This window comes from Odocoileus virginianus, chromosome 30 (assembly GCF_023699985.2).
Source record: "Odocoileus virginianus isolate 20LAN1187 ecotype Illinois chromosome 30, Ovbor_1.2, whole genome shotgun sequence".
Lineage (NCBI taxonomy): Eukaryota > Metazoa > Chordata > Mammalia > Artiodactyla > Cervidae > Odocoileus > Odocoileus virginianus.
Window position 1 is genome coordinate 21497229 of NC_069703.1, and position 13607 is coordinate 21510835.

The following is a 13607-nucleotide window of genomic DNA, read 5'->3' on the forward strand; positions in this document are numbered from 1 at the left end:
AAAAGCAGAGACATTACTTTGCCAACAAAGGTCCATCTAGTCAAGCTATGGTTTTTCCGGTTGTCATGTATGGATGTGAGAGTTGGACTATAAAGAAAGCTGAGCACCAAAGAATATGTGCTTTTGAACTATGGTGTTGAAGAAGACTCGACAGTCCCTTGGACTGCAAGGAGATCCAACCAGTCAATCCTGGAGGAAATCAGTCCTGAATATTCATTGGAAGGACTGATGCTGAAGCTGAAACTCCAATACTTTGGCCACCTGATGTGAAGAATTGACTCACTGGAAAAGACTCTGATGCTGGGAAAGATTGAAGGCAGGAGGAGAAGGGGACAACAGAGGATGACTTGATTGGATGGCATCACTGACTCAATGTTCATGAGTTTGAGTAAGCCCCTAGGAATTGGTGAAAGACAGAGAAGCCTGGTGTGCTGCAGCCCATGGAATGCAAAGAGTCATACACTGCTGAGCACCTGAACTGAACTGAATCAATGAATGCAGTAAAGCCACAGGATATAAAATTAATACACAGAAATCCCTTGCATTCCTATATACTAACAATGAAAAATCAGAAAGAGAAATTAAGGAAACAATCCCATTCACCATTGCAACAAAAAGAATAAAATGCTTAGGAATAAGTTTACCTTAAGAGAAAGAAGCCCTGTATGCAGAAAACTGTAAGGCATTGAAGAAAAAAAATGAAAGATAACACAAAAAGATGGAGAGATATACCATGTGCTTGGAACATGAAAAAGTACTATACTACCCAAAGCAATCTATAGATTCAGTGCAATCCCTATCAAACTACTAACAATATTTGTCACAGAACTAGAACAAATAACTTCACAATTTGTATGGAAACACAAAAGACCCCAAATAGCCAAAGAAGTCTTGAGAAAAAAGAATGAAACTGGAGGAATCAATCTTCCTGACTCCACAAAGTCCTATACTACAAAGCTGCACTCATCAAGACAGTATGGTCCTGGCACAAAAACAGATATATAGACCAATGGAACAAGATAAGAAAGCCTGGAGATAAATCCATACACTAATGATCACCTTATCTATATGACAATAATATACAATGGAGAAAAGACAGTCTCTTCAACAAGTGATGCTGGGAAAACTGGTCAACTACATGTAAAAGAATGAAATCAGAACACCTCTGGACACCATACACAAAAGCAAACTCAAAATGGATTAAAGACCTAAATGTAAGACCAGAAACTATAGAACTCTGAGAGGAGAACATAGGCAGAACACTCTCTGGCATAAATCACAGCAAGATCCTCTATAACTCACCTCCCAGAATATTAAAAGCAAAAATAAACAAATGGGACCTAATTAAACTTAAAAGCTTTTGCACAAAAAAAGGAAACCATAAGCAAGGTGAAAAGACAACCCTCAGAATAGGAGGAAATAACAGCAAATGAAACATCTGACAAAGAATTAGCCTCCAAAATATACAAACAGTTTGTGCAACTCAATACCAAAAAAGCAAACAACTCAATCAAAAAGTAGGAAGAAGACCTAAACAGACATGTCTCCAAAGAAGACATATAGATGGCTAATTAACACTTGAAAAGATGTTCAATATCACTCATTACTAGAGAAATGCACGTCAAAACTACAATGAGGTACCATCTCACATTGAGGTATACTTTTTGAAAAATTTGGCCATGGAGGAAAGGAGAAAAGTTGAGGGATGATCAGAGTTACAAGAAAGGATAACAAAATACTTTTAAGGACACGGGCTCATTTGCAAAGTAAGAAATGGCCCCAGTTACTCAGTAATAGTGATAATAGTTTGCAGTTACTGAGCATTTCCTATGCAGCAGTTAAACTTAGTTAACCCCTTGAGATAAATATAACTATCATCCATCAGAAGAAACTGAGGGTTAACTAGGTCAAGAAAATATCCCTTAATCCCGTAGCTGCAAAGTGGCAGAGATAAGATTGGAAAATCATAAATTTGACTCTGGGGCCCACTCACTCTCCTGCTGAGAGTGGAGGAAAGTTCCAGATGTCACATCTCAGAGAAGAGGGAAAGCATTGGGCTTGGCTCATAACCTTTCAATAGTCTGACCCTTTCATTTGCAAGATTTCAAACACTGCTTTCACTCATTTCTAGGATGTCACACATGACATCTATGTAGAATTATAGTGATAATCTACCTGATTTACTCACCAATCAACATCTCTGAAACCCTTTTGCTCAGACACCACTGAGAATTTTCTAGGATGCCCAAGTTACTACAGCCTGACGTCTCTCTACTACACTGAACCCTAGGAACTATGCGGAAACTCAGCTCCCAGACATCTGAACCCACAGCACAAAGAAGGCTACAATAGGCAGAAAGAGGAAGGAGGAGATGAGTTGAGGTGCTAGCAGAGACAAGAGGAGTTAGCTAGGATACCTAGCTGAAGAATGTCCACTGTCTACAAAATGGTGTGGAATTACCAATCAGAGCTGAGAAACGGAGATGACATTGGATAAAGAACCTGTACCTCAAAGTCTGGAAGAAGAGCCTTATAGCAATGGCATTGCAATCAACATACGTTTTTATTGAGCAAGTGCTATAGATCTCACACTGCTCTGGGCAGCTGGACCATATAGTTTTGACGGTGAGACAATGCTAAGACATGTGAATAGCAGCAAATAACGGTGTGGTGTAAGGGCTGTATTCAGAGGGGAGAGACTCATTGAGAGCTGAAATAGTCAGGGTATGGGCAAAGTGGGACATGGCTCTGAAACAAGCTGTTCTGGGGGAAAGCAAAGGGCACAGGGCATTCTGAGGGGTGGGCAGTGGTGCAGGAAAATCTGAATGAAGTTGGTAAGAGGCATATGAGTGAATTTGAGGAAGAAGTAGCTAATAGGGTGAAATTAAGAAGGAGATTAAGTTGGGGGCATATTTTTAGAGAGGGAGACTGTTACAAAGATTATGGAAAGGGAAGAGCGTGAGAGTGCTCTGTGCCACAAGGAGTGAACGAAGACCACTCGGCGTGATTGCACAGCAAAGAGAAGGACCAGGAGCAAGCGCAGAGCACATTAGAGAAAGTGGATTGATACTATCTATCTAATCCAGTCTACCCAATCTCATTTTGCATCAATATTTTGAACTACATTTTTTTTTTCAAAGAAAGAGAAAATCAAAGACTTTCCCAAGATCTTTGTGCCACATGAAGGGCCAACCTGTCTTCTGACCCTGAGTTCTTTCCTAAGAGTCCTACAGTGGCTATCTTGACCTTTGACAGGTGAGAACACCCAGTTTGTCCCCAGCTGCCCTAACGCCAGCTCATCTGTGAAGGCTCGGCTATTTAGATGACAGCTTTTTCTTTACCTGCCCGACACTCAAACACATGAAGTGGCCTATAAAAGAAAGATAGTTCATCGATTCATACAGGCAAAAACAAGGTTCTCTAACTTCAGGTTTGAATTATGCAGGTGAAAATGATTTGGTCTAAAATTACCCAGATGGTTACATGGGCCTCTATGTGCTTTCCCAGTGGACATCAACTCTCACCACAAGACTTCCCAGCACCTGGTGATCACACCCTCCCCTGGCTGACTCAAACATGAGATAGGGTCTAGCCAGAGCACCTAATTACACAGGCCAGGTCAGGCTCTGGAGTCAAAGCCCTGCCCCGTGCCAGACTGCTGCCCTCCAAGGGGTCAGAGCAGACAGCCATGAGCAAGGGCCTGGTGACCCACTTTGGAACCTCCTTCAGCAGTCCTTGGTCCAAGGCAAGCCTGCTCTACAGACTGGGAAATGTAATAAAGGTTTTAATGCGGGCTTTATCATGGACTGGGAGGTGACACTTGGTTATCCGACTGGCAAACTGCTCTGAGAAACAAGCAGTTCTCTTTCATGTGGCAACTCTGACATGCTTAGATCACGCCGAGGGTGGGCGGAGGCAGAGTTCTGAATGTTTTGCAACTCAGCACAACCTTTGTGGGAGATGCCCAGGCAGCTCAAAACTGCAGCAGCCAAGTTAGGACTGCAGGAGAGCTGGGCTGGTGATGAGCCAGCCTGTGGGGAAGGCCACACCCTTTGTCATCACTCAGCAGGGCAGATGACACTGCTGACAGGTCCCAGGGGACCCCTGCATCTGCCATGAGGCTGGAAATGCAGCTAAAGGCCTGGATCTCAGGAGAGATTCAGGAAAAGAAAAAGTCCATTGATACAATGACTGCCAGTCACTTGAGAAACTTGTTAAAAATACAGATTATTGACTTGTACTATAAAGATCTTGATTACAATTATCAGCCTAGGTTTGGAAACGAATTCATTGGGCTACCTAGAGGAAAATGAAGCACTATTTTTTGTTGGGTAAAATATACATAACATAAAATTGACTTTTTCTTTTACTCATTTTTAAGTGTATGATTCAGTAGCATTGAGTACATTCATAGTATTTTTGAGAAGGAGCCATTAGATGCCTACCATTGATTGGAAAAATTCTTTGGAAAAATAATCTGACATTAAAATATATATAAGAGAACTAGGGATGACCCTAGTGGTTCAGTGGTTAAGACTCCACTTTCTAATGCTGTGTTCCATTCCTGGTCAGGGAACTAAGATTCTACATGCCGTGGAGCAATTAAGCCCATGTGCTACAACTAGAAAGCCTGCATTCTAGAGCCCACACTGCAATGATGACCCAGCACAGCCAAAACTTTGTTTTAAATAAATAATTTTTTTTAATTTTAAAAAGAGAACTATACATAAGTCATGTACTATACCGTGGTTGGTAAAGTTGTTCATGGTGGTGCAAATTAACAATTCTGAAACTACCATATATGTGTACCAGGCTGAACAAACAAGTAAATGGATTTCAGATAGTAGGAGCAAAATTTCTCACTGTTGGAATGAGAGGTTAAATATAAGCAAAGGAGTAAATCTAGAATGAACCAAGTAGTTCTGGAATAGTCAGAGATACCCAGTATGAACTCATGTTTGACTTAATATAGATACTAATGGAGATTAGATTATCTTAATATAGACACTAATATATAGATACATATATTTATACATGTGTATGTATATATATGGCTTACCTGGTAGCTCAGATGGTAAAGAATCCTCCTGCAATGCAGGAGACCCCGGTTCGATTCCTGAGTTGGGAAGATCCCCTGGAGAAGGGATAGGCTGCCCACCCCAGTATTCTTGGGCTTCCCTGGTAGCTCAGATGGTAAAGAATCTGCCTGCAATGCGGGAGACCTGGGTTCGATCCCTGAGTTGGGAAGCTCCCCTGGAGAAGGGAACAGATACCCACTCCAGTATTCTTGCCTGGGAAATCCCATGGACAGAAGAGCCAGCCAGGCTACTGTCCATGAGGTCAAAAAGAGTGTGATATGACTGAGCGACTTTCACTCGATATATACGAGTGTAGACAAATTTCCCATACAAAAGAACACTAAATAATTTATGTAAATACTACCCTCTCAAGGAGTGGAATGAAGTCCCCATCCCGTAAGCATGGGGTGTACTTGGCAGTTTGCTTAGAGAGATTACAGTATGGAATGGGGAAACTAAAGTAACTACAGAGGAAAAGCCTGGCTACCAGATGGTCAAAGTCAACATCAGCAATAAGCTGATGGCATGTCCTCTTGATATGATATGTTGAAACTGATTCTTCACTTCCATAATCTTCCCCTCAAAAACCCATAACCCCATTACGACTATGACAAGTGTGGAAGCCAAACTCAAATTGAGGGACAGTCTACAAAATTTCTGACAAGCGTGCTTCAACATTATTAAGTTCACCAAAAACAAGGAAAGTCTGAGAAACTGTTACAACCAAGAGGAGCCTGAGGAGACATAATGACTATAGACCTAGAATAGATCTATAAACAGATGTAGATCTAAAGAGTATTCCCTTATTCTACAGATAAATACGTCTTTTTTTTTTTTAATTGATTTATTTATTTTGGACTTCCGGGTAGCTCAGATGGCAAAGGGTCTGCCGACAATGCGGGAGACCCAAGTTCGATCCTTGGGTTGGGAAGATCTCTTGGAGAAGGAAATGGCAACCCACTCCAGTACTCTTGCCTGGAAAATCCCATGGACAGAGGATCCTGGTAGGCTACAATCCATGGGGTCGCAAAGAGTCAGACATGACTGAGAAACTGTTACAGCCAAGAGGAGCCTGAAAAGACACAAAGACTATAGATCTAGACTAGATCTATAAACTGGGCTTCCCTGGTGGCTCAGAGGTTAAAGCGCCTGCCTACAATGCGGGAGAACTGGGTTCGATCCCTGGGTTGGGAAGATTCTCTAGAGAAGGAAATGGCAACCCACTCACAGTATTCTTGCCTGGAGAATCCCATGGACAGAGGAGTCTGTGGGCTACAGTCCATGGGGTCGCAAAGAGTCGGACATGACTGAGCAACTTCACTTTCACTTTCAGATCTATAAACAGATGTAGATCTAAAGAGTATCCCCTTATTTTACAGATAAGTATTTCTTTTTTTTAATTGATTGATTTATTTTAATTGGGGTCTAACTACTTTACAATACTGTAGTGGTTTTTGCCATACATTGACATGAATCAGCCATGGGTTTACATGTGTTCCCCATCCTGAACCCCCCTCCCACCTCCCTCCCCATCCCATCCCTCAGGGTCATCCCAGTGCACCAGCCCTGAGCACCCTGTCTCATGCATCAAACCTGGACTGGTGATCTGTTTCACATATGATAATATACATGTTTCTTATTCTCTCAAATCATCCCACCCTCGCCTTCTCCCACAGAGTCCTATAGACTGTTATTTACGTCTGTGTCTCTTTTGCTGTCTCGCATATATGGTCATCGTTACCATCTTTCTAAATCCATATATATGTGTTAGTATACTGTATTGTTATTTTTCTTTCTGACTTACTTCACTCTGTATAATAGGCTCCAGTTTCATCCCCGTCATTAGAACTGATTCAAATGCATTCTTTTTAATGGCTGAGTAATACAGATAAATACTTCTAAGCTCCAGAAAGGGAGTGTCATTCAAAAACCACCAGCTACTTGGTGACAGGCTAAAACTATAATCTGGGGTTTTTGACCTTCAATGTACTTTTCATTCCTCCAATGAAAAGTGCCTCTTTTCCTGTATCACATTGCTGCTATTCAGGAAGGAACTGGCCTAGCCTGGTTTCCTTTCTGTTGTCATTTCAGCTCATAGACAGACATTTGTAAAGAGAAAAGAATCATGCCATATCTTGGGACATAGCAGGTTATGACCCAGTCATGTGGTACAGGGCCAGTCAGAGGGCCGAGATCTGGAAACTAGATCCTTCCACGGATAGGAAGAGAGCTGGCCAAAGGTGTATAAGTTGTATCCAAAATGGCAAGAAGAGTTTGGTTTGACAAGCTTTGAGAGAGGTGGTAGTTCAGGGAGGTATGAGGGAAGCAGGTTGAGGGACAATTGGCAGGCTGGGTAAGAGGGACCAGGAATTTAGGAGCAGGGCAGATTTACTACAGACCAGCAGGCAACCTGACAAGCGGCCAGTGTGGTCTCTGCATCCCTCAAGACTGGGATCAGAATCAGGACTCTAAACTGGCACAGAAAAGCATGAATACAGCTCTAAGAGGCACTTGGACACAAAGAAAATGACTAAAACTGTGAGCAGGTGCTAGAAATCTACTTATCAAGAATGGTATACAAAGCGAGTACCAGCTTGGACTCAACACACGGACTGATTATCGGAACCAGGGCGCAGAGTCCAAGCAAAGTGAGCAGAATAAGGGACAGTCTTCCAAATACCAGGATTTTGGCTCATATCTCTTGACATCATTTCCATTTCAAGGAAAAGTGAGTTCAAGAGCCTGAGCTAGGACTGATCCTTTGTGTGGAGTTAGAGAGTCCCAGATATGATACCAAAAGGAAACACAAAGATTTTCTGACCCCAGCAAAACCTTTCTTCCTGAGAGAATGAATGCTTGTATGATCAGCAGACACTGCTTTGACAACCACAGCAGACAACACACATGACACTACTGTAAGGAAGCAGTTTATTTTTAATCTATCACTGAGTTATAAGCACATCATAGAGCCTCAATAAATATGCATTGAATGGATAACATCCATTTGTTTAAAATTGGCAGGTAGGCATTTTTTTTTTCTTTAGATGATTATTTCCATAGTCTCTGCTCACATGGAAAATTTCTTTAAAAGCAATAAAAATACAGAGAAATAAAAAAGTTACATACTATATGATTCTATTTATATGACATTTTTTAAACAATGAAAGCTGTGAAGATATAGGACAGATCTGTGGTTTCCAGAAGTTAGAGAAAGCGAGGGAGGGTGTGACTTTCAAGGGACATGACTAGCAGGAGAGAATTGCTTCTTGGTGACAGGATTCTGTATCTTGACAATATGCACTGTTAGTAGGATAAAATGTTATAGTGAAAGTGAAAGTCGCTCAATTGTGTCCAACTCTTTGCAACCCCATGAACTATACAGTCCATAGAATTCTCCAGGCCAGAATATTGGAGTGGGTAGCCTTTCCTTTCTCCAGGGGACCTTCCCAGCCCAGGGATCAAACCCAGGTCTCCCGCATCACAGGCGTATTCTTTACCAGCTGAGCCACAAGGGAAGTCCAAGAATACTGAAGTGGGTAGCCTATCCCTTCTCCAGCACATCTTCCTGACCCAGGAATTGAACTGGAGTCTCCTGCACTGCGGGCAGATTCTTTACCAACTGAGCTATCAGGGAAGTCCTAAAATGTCATAGAATTACCCACAAAGACATACAAGAAAAATTAGTGTATACAAAATTGAGTAAAAATTTGATGTCTAGTTAATTATAGTGTGTTGATATAAATTTCTTGATTAAACAATGAAGATGAACTTGTAAAATTGAAAGTTTGAACAGTGGCCATTTATTTGATGACATTAAGGTCTTAATTTCAATTTTTTATTTAATAATGATACTGAGAGTCTTTTAAGAGTCCTAATCCATGTCTGACTCTTTGCAACCCCACAGACTATAGCCCACCAGGCTCCTCTGTCCATGAAATTCTCCAGGCAAGAATACTAGAGTGGGTAGCCTATCCCTTCTCCAGCGCATCTTCCCGACCCAGGAATTGAACTGGAGTCTCCTGCATTGCAGGTAGATTCTTTACCATCTGAGCTACCAGGGAAGCCCCTATTTAGATACATGCAAAGTATTCAGAGCTGAAATTATACATCTGAGATTGTTTCACATAAAGTAGAGAGGGAGGCGAAGTGACACTGAAGAAACCAGAAAGGCCATGAATTGATCATTGCTGGAACAAGTACATGAAGGTTCTTTGTACTATTCTTTCCACTTTTGCATATGTTTGAAAAATTCCAAAGAACTTTAAAATAGTAAAATTTTAATCTAAAAAAAAAAAATACAGAGACCCCCCCTACTTGAGAATTCTTACCAGCTTCTCCATTTGTTACTGCTGCTGCTGCTAAGTCACGTCAGTCATGTCCGACTCTGTGCGACCCCATAGACGGCAGCCCAAAGGCTCCTCTGTCCCTGGGATTCTCCAGGCAAGAATACTGGAGTGGGTTGCCATTTCCTTCTCCAATGTATGAAAGTGAAAAGTGAAAGTGAGGTCGATCAGTCATGTCCTACTCTTAGAAACCCCATGGACTGTAGCCTACCAGGCTCCTCCATCCATGGGATTTTCCAGGCAAGAGTACTGGAGTGGGCTGCCATTGCCTTCTCCGTGTTACTTACTAGCAGCTTCCTAACATGGAAATATGTTAGGGATAAATATGCATGTGGGTGTGCAAGCTATGGGTCTTCCCAGTTGACTCAGTGGTAAAGAATCCACCTGCCAAACAGGAGACACACATTCGCCTACTGGATCAGGAAGATCCCCAGAAGGAGAAAATGACAACCCACTCCCGTATTTTTGCCTGGAGAATCCCATGAACAGACGAAACTGGCAGGCTACACTCCATGTGGTCGCGAAGAGTCGGACACAACTGAGCAACTAAACAAAAACAACAACAACAATGCATCCTGTATCACATTTGGCAAATCCAAGCAGCTTCTCCACAACTGGTGGTGAAAAACATAGTCATAAATATTGGGTTGGCCAAAAAGTTCATTTGGGTTTATCCATACAATATTATAGCAAAACCCAAGCTAACTTTTTGGCTAACTCAATACAAAGGCATAAAGGCACAAATTTGACATAAAGATTCTTTCTTGATCAGAGTGAGTGGGGAGCTGTAAAAGGCACAGCTAACTTGCTTATCACGCTTCCCCCCTTAGGAGCAGTGAATTTGGTGTCTGATTTTTTTTCTAGTAGATCTTCCTTTATCGGCCTTTCCGGTCATTATTATTCCCTTTCACTTTAGCCTTGACCTCTAATTCACTGTTTTGGAAAATAAAAAAATTAAAATTCAGGCATGTTTATTCCAAGAATTTTGCTTATTTCCTTCCTGATATTTTCCCTTGCCCTCTTCCCTAGAGAGATCTTGACACAGGACCTGGTGACTATGTATTCTTATTTTGTAAATTCTGGTTGAGGACCCTCCCTTTCCATTTTCTCTTTATTCCCAACAGCCATCCAGTGTGGTAATAATATTGACCCCATTTTACAGATAAGCAATCTGAATTTAAAGATTTCCACTGAGAACTGCAAGCCTGGTACTGGATAAAGTTGAAAGACAAATTTTTTGTTCAAGAATAAACTGACTCAGCACTCACTTTTCTTCATTGGATAGCTCTAAAATTCATTTTGAGAGCCCTAAACCATCATTTAAGAGAAAGAAAGTGAAGTCACTCAGTTGCATCTGACTCTTTGTGACCCAAGGACTGTAGCCCGCCAGGATTCTCTGTCCATGGGATTCTCCAGGCAAGATACTGGAGTGGGTTGCCATTCCCTCCTCTAGGGTAGAAGGTTGCCATTTCCTTCCCAACCCAGGGATCAACCCAGGGACCCACAACTGAATGTAGGATTTCTATTTTTCTTCTTCTGTCTCTCTTTAATAAGTGATAAAAATGTGTTACAACAATATTAGGCCATATGGCTGCTGCTGCTAAGTCGCGTCAGTCGTGTCCGACTCTGTGCAACCCCATAGACAGCAGCCCACCAGGCTCCCCTGTCCCTGGGATTCTCCAGGCAAGAACACTGGAGTGGGTTGCCATTTCCTTCTCCAGGCCATATGGAGTGCTATGCAAAAGATTTTTCTTTTGTAAAGTAAATTAATTATGTCCCATCTATTTTTAATTTTTTTAAACTTTTTATTTTGTATTGAGGTATAGACAATTAACAGGCTTCCCTGGTGACTCAATGGTAAAGAATCCAAAAAATCCACCTGCCAATTCAGGAGACTCAAGTTGGATCCCTGGGTCAGGAAGATCCCCTGGAGAATGGCCACCCACTCCAGTATTCTTGCCTGGGAAATCCCATAGACAGAGAAACTTGGCAGGCTCTAGTCCATGGGGTCACAAACAGTTGGATACAACTTAGCCGCTAAACAATAGCCTATTAACAATGCTGTGATAGTTTCAGATGAACAGCAAAGGGACTCAGCCATACATGTACATGCGGCCATTCTCCTACAAACTCCTCTCCCATCCAGGCTGCCACATGACATTGAGTAGAGTTCCATGTTATTTTCTTTAATTTTACTTTTTTATTGAAGTATAGTTGGTTTACTACACTGTGACAATCTCTATTGTACAGAAAAGTGATTCAGTTATACACAAATAGACATTCTGTTTTCTATTTTTTCTCATCATGGGTTATCACAGGGTGTGGAATATAGTTCCCTGTGCTATACAGTAGGACCTTTTGTTTATCCATCCTATATTTAATAGTTTGCATCTGCTAATCCCAAACACCCAATCCTCCCTTCTCCTACCCCTTCCCCCTTAGCAACAACAAATCTGATTTGGATGTCTTGAGTTTGTTTCAGTTTTGTAGATAAGTTCATTTCTGCCACATTTTAGATCCCACATACAAGTGATGTCATATGGTGTATGTCTTTCTCTTTCTGACTTATTCCACTTAGTATGATAATTTCTAATTGCATCTACATTGCTAAAAGTGGCATTATCCCATTCTTTTTATGGCTGAGTAGTATTCCATTGTAGACACGTACCACATCTTCTTTAACCTTTCATCTGTTGATGGACATTTAGGTTTTACCATGTTTTGGCTATTGTGAATAGTGCTGCTATGAATATAGTGGTGCATGTATCTTCTTGAATTGCAGTTTTGTTCAGGTATATGCTTAGGAGTGGGATTTCTGGATCATATGATAATTTCATTTTTAGCTTTCTAAGGAACCTCTATGCTGTTTTCCATTGTGGCTAAACCAACTTACATTCTGAATGTGGGACTTCTTATAGATGGACCAACAGCATCTTACATTCCTGTACCTTTGCTTCCTCTTGTAATAAGTTGTAAGAATAAATGAAGAGTACATCTTTCCACTCATTCTTAACAAACCCACTAGTCCAACATCCCTGGCTTTCCTGGTGGCTCAGATGGTAAAGAATCTGCCTGCAGTGCAGGAGACTCTGGTTCATTCCTTGGATCGGAAGATCCCCTGGAGAAGGGAATGACTACCCACTCCAGTATTCTTGCCTGGAGAATTCCATGGTCAGAGGAACCTGGCAAGCTACAGTCCATGAGGTTGCAAAGAGTCAGACACAACTGAGCTCACAAATTAGAAAAGGGATAGTTGTCTCCATGTGTATTACTGTGCTGAGTGCCAAACTTCTTACACAGGACCTAAATTTCCCTATGAGCTATCCATGATAACCATGACTCACTTTCCCTTACCAGAAGGCTATCATTTGCATGCTTTCTTGAGGTAGAAGCCTTGGAGAGTATGCTCTATTCCATATTTGCTTTTCCTGCTCTCTCTCCTTTCCTATTGTAGCTTCAGTCCCTCCCCTACAACCCAAGAGTGCAAACCTGATGAGCCACTGGAACTTCCTTCCCTCCACAACCAATTCAGCCTGCTAGGCACCAGACCAAGAGCAAGGGGAGAATGCCTGAGGTCTGCAGGAGATGCTGGCACTCCCAGGGTAAGCTCTGGAGTCAGAGGATCCCGGGAGACCTGCTAGAGTGACTCTCCGGACGGCCTGGGCATCAGCTGCCCCAGGAAGTCTCTCCTTAATCTGCAGCACCACCTTTGGAGGAGAAGCTGCATTTGGAGAGAGTGTTGGGTGAGATCTTGGTTGGGAATTGGTGCCACTAGCTTTCTGGGTGGGTGGGGACTTGTACACGGCATTCCCCCTGTGTGCTTCTGGCTGGGAGCAGAACTACCTATTATTTCTAAACTTTCATTATTTTTAAAAGCTCCTGTCCTCATGATCAAGCTTGTCTAAATTTGAGAATCAATCCCAGGCTATCTCTTGAACTGAACGGAATGATATTCTTCTCAAGGAGCTTTGAGCAGGAAAGCAGCCTGGGCAGAAGAAAAACTATGTCAAATTCTTAAGTGAGAAAATAAGAATGTCAAATTCTTAAGTGAGAAAATAAGAACTGAAATGCAGGGACAGAGATGCAGACAAAGACAGCAGACATGTGAGCACGTGGTGGGGGGAAGGGGAGGGTGAGATGAATTGGAAGAGTGGAGTGACGTGTAAAATAGACAGCCAGTGGGAAG